The sequence below is a fragment of the Glycine soja genome, chromosome 19 (genome assembly GCF_004193775.1).
Source record: "Glycine soja cultivar W05 chromosome 19, ASM419377v2, whole genome shotgun sequence".
In the NCBI taxonomy this organism is placed as follows: domain Eukaryota; kingdom Viridiplantae; phylum Streptophyta; class Magnoliopsida; order Fabales; family Fabaceae; genus Glycine; species Glycine soja.
In genome coordinates this window covers 25,818,874-25,823,178 of record NC_041020.1, presented here as the reverse complement: position 1 = coordinate 25,823,178, position 4,305 = coordinate 25,818,874, and positions in this window count along the sequence as shown.

Sequence of the window (4,305 nt, the reverse complement as noted above, 5' to 3'; positions counted from 1 at the left end):
GGAACTCCAACGTCTTAATCAAAATGAAGAAACCGACAAAAAGAAGAGAAGTATAGCCCTTAAAGCCTCATCATCAATGCAAGAAGCAAATGAAGAAGAAGATTTAGATGATGAAGAAGACTTCTCACTCTTTGTCAAGAAGTTTCAGAAATTTGTCAAGAGAAGAAAAATAGAAAGACGTCAAAACTTTAACAATGGAAGAAGATCACAAGAAGACTCTCAAGTTCTTAGATGTTACAAATGCAATCAACTTGGCCACATCAAAGCTAATTGTCCTTCAAATGAAGAATGGCCTGAGAAAAGTGATAAGAAAAGGTATGATGAAAGAAGAACCAAGAAGGCCTACATTGCATGGGACGACAATGATTCATTCGATGGTTTAGAAAAGGAGATCAATCTTCTAACCAAGGATTATGAGAGTGATGAAAACATCTCTCAAGAAGGTTAAACAAAGAGCAAAAGTATGACTTTCATCTTTGAAGATCTAGACATCTTAATCATGAAAAAGGTAATATCAAAATCATTCTCTTGTTAAAATATTTTTAGTTGAAATTTTTCCTTCAATTTTATTTGATTATGATGACTAACAATTTTTCATTATTTGGTTGTTTAGATTGTTTGAAATTATGAGTATGTGTTCTTGATTGAGTTTATCTTCTTTGCATGAAATCTTCATTCAAATATTTTGATAATATCTATAATCATTATTCTTCAATACTTGTGTTTGATTGCTTTGATATAATTGAATATCGACATGTTTTAATATTTTGTATGATATAATATGTGAATTACTTGATTAAGATTCACTCATATAGTATTTTTAATATTTTTTATTATTATAAAATATTTTGATACTCATTCAAATTCCTTCTCCTCTAAAAAGTCAACTAGCTTTTATTTTCTGACTAAAATAACCTCTGGTAATCGATTACCATATTAGTGTAATCAATTACAGGCAGTTATTTCTGGCTATGTTGCTCTCTGGTAATCGATTATCATATTAATGTAATCGATTACCACGCATCCCTGCACCTATATATTCAAATTTCAAATTCTGAAACATGCAATTCTCCTCTCTCTCGAAAACCCTCGTCCCCAAATCTTTCTTCAGCCATATCTTACTCATTTCTTGTCCAAATCACTTCCCACAAAGCCCAAACTTCATCTTTTTTCATTCTCTTTCATTTGAACTGATTAAAATTTCGAATAATCTCTTCAAATGGCGGAACCATCAAAGAAGCGAAAGGGCACTTCGAGTCGGAGTCAACGGCATTCCGAGTCACAGGAAACGCCGATTCCTTCCTCTATTCCCTCTGGATCATTGTTTTCATATGAGGAACAACGGATACGATACACAAATCTCTTTTCATCTCATTCCATTATTGATCCAAAATTCATTGATATGAATTTCTTTTCGAATGAGAGTTTTGAATGCATTCAAGCACTTGAAAACTCCAATCTCATTCCTTTCATGTCTTTAAAATTGCCTGTTTATTCTGATTTAGTCAAAGCTTTCTATTCAAACCTAGAAATCCAAGCAGGCACTTTAATTTATGAAGTTTATGGGATTAAGATGGTCATTGACCAATCCCTATTCTATGATTTAACCCAATTGCCAAGTGAAGATGTACCATTTGAAGGTACATTGATTGATGATTGGAAGTTTGATTTTTCTGTGCATGATGCCCGCCGGTTGGTTTGCACCAACCAAGCGGATATGACCGGAAGGCTTCTTGCCGGTTCATTGGCTTTTGAAAGCTGCATCCTTCATTATCTAATTGTTCGCATCTTGCTTCCAAGATCTTCAAACCTTGCACAGGTTTCTGAAGAAGATCTTATTGTTATGTGGGCTTTTCATAAAGGCCTACAAATTGATTGGGCACATCTTGTTAGATATCGCATGCATAAGGCATTGCGATTGAATGCTCCATTGCCATATCCACACCTAGTCACCCTCTTCCTTCAACACTTTAACATCCCTCTTGATTCTGAACCCTATGTTCCAATCAAGAGATCCTTTCTAATAGGCGCTTCAGTCATTGCATCCTTTGGTTATCAAAAAGAGCATGATGGCTCTTGGGTGAAAAAGGGTGCAAATCATGTTGGTGAAGAAGGACATGATGGAGAAGATTCATCTCTTCTTTCAAAGATTTTGGACAGGTTCGATGGTCTTCAAACCTTTGTTGGTGAAAGGTTTGATACTTTGGAGTTACAAGTGGACATGCGCTTCAATGAGATGGAGTCAACAATCACCAAGGTCGAAGAAGATGTCTCTTATATTCGTTCAAGATTTGATCTACCACCATCGCCGCCACCATCATTTTAGTTTTTCTCTTATTTTAATATTACTAGTACTTTGATTTCCAGCCGTGTATTTGGCTATATTATTATGACATTTGAACAATTTAGTATTTCTTTATTTGCATGGTGTGTTTGAACAATTATGAATTATGGTATATGACTATGTGATTTTTCTATATATTTGATATAGTCATGTTTCTTGCTTCATGATTGGTTTATATTTTTCCATGATTGTTGTGTGAATGATTAGTTGTATTTGTATGTTTCATACTTGTTACGCACTTTGACTTTTTGTTGATGCCAAAGGGGGAGAGAAATAGGGATTAAATCAAGAACTCACATGAGTAATTAACTTAATTTTAAGTGAAGCATAAATTCAAAAACAAAGGGGGAGAATGGAAATTTATGTGAGTGATCGACTATGAAAAAATGTGTGTGTGTGTTTCTTGATTTCAGAAGTTGTCATTATCAAAAAGGGGGAGATTGTAGAAGCAAGCTTCATGATGAATCAAGATTGATTCAAAGAGTTTTGATGATAACAAAGATGGTGAAAAAAAGCTCAAAAGTCAAGAACACTTCATGATAACAAAGATGATGATATCAAGAATCAAAGAATGAGTTCAAGATTGAATCAAGTACACTTCAAGGATTAAGAGGAAAGTTGAATTCAAGAATCAAGAATCAAGTTTCAAGATTCAAGTTCCAAGAATCAAGATCAAGATTCAAGACTCAAGCTTCAAGAATCAAGATCAAGATTCAATCATGATAAGTATTAAAAAGTTTTTTCAAAAACTGAGTAGCACATGAATTTTTTCTCAAAACCTTTTACCAAAAAGTTTTTACTCTTTGGTAATCGATTACCAGATTATTGTAATCGACTACCAGTAGCAAAATGGTTTTCAAAAAAAAATTTCAAACTAAATTTACAACATTCCAATTAATTTCAAAATGTTGTAATCGATTACAAGTATTTGGTAATCGATTACCAGTGTGTTTGAACGTTGAAATTCAAATTTAATTGTGAAGAGTCACATCTTTTCACAAAAATGCTTTGTGTAATTGATTACAATGATTTGGTAATCGATTACTAGTGATAAGTTTTGAATAAAAAATCAAAAGATGTAACTCTTCCAAAGGTTTTCAAGTTTTTCTAAAGGCTATAACTCTTCCAATGGTTTTCTTGACCAGACATGAAGAGTCTATAAAAGCAAGTCCTTAACTTGCATTTTCAAGACATTGATTACAATCTTTTACATCCTTTGAATCTCTTTGAACATCCTCTTGAATTTCTTCTTCTTCTTCCTTTGCCAAAAGCTTTCTAAAGTTTTCTGGTTTTCCAAACCTTGAAAACAAAACTTGTGCTATTCATCTTTTTCATTCCCTTCTCCCTTTGCCAAAAAGAATTCGCCAAGGACTAACCGCCTGAATTCTTTTTGAGTCTCTCTTCTCCCTTTTCCAAAAGAACAAAGGACTAACCGCCTGAATTCTTTGTGTCTCCCTTCTCCCTTGTCAAAGAATTCAAAACAACACAGTCTGAGAATTCTTTTGGTTCTTCCCTTTCCCATATACAAAAGATTTCAAAGGACTAACCGCCTGAGAATTATTTTGTATCCCCATTCACAAAGTTTCAAAGGTTTAACCACCTGAGAACTATGTCTTAACACATTGGAGGGTACATCCTTTGTGGTACAAGGAGAGGGTACATCTACTTGGGTTGTTGACTGAGAACAAGAGAGGGTACATCTCTTGTGGATCAATTCTAGTGGAGGGTACATTCACTAGGTTGTTCAAAGAGAACAAGGGAAGGTACATCCCTTGTAGATCTTTGCTTGTAAAAGGATTTTTACAATGTTGAAAAGAAATCTCAAGGACTGCAGGTCGCTTGGGGATTGGATGTAGGCACGGGTTGTTGCTGAACCAGTATAAAAACTCTTGTGTGTTTGTCTCCTTCTTCCCTACTCTTTTAATTTCCGTTGTGCACTTTAATTCCCGCTTTTACTTTTG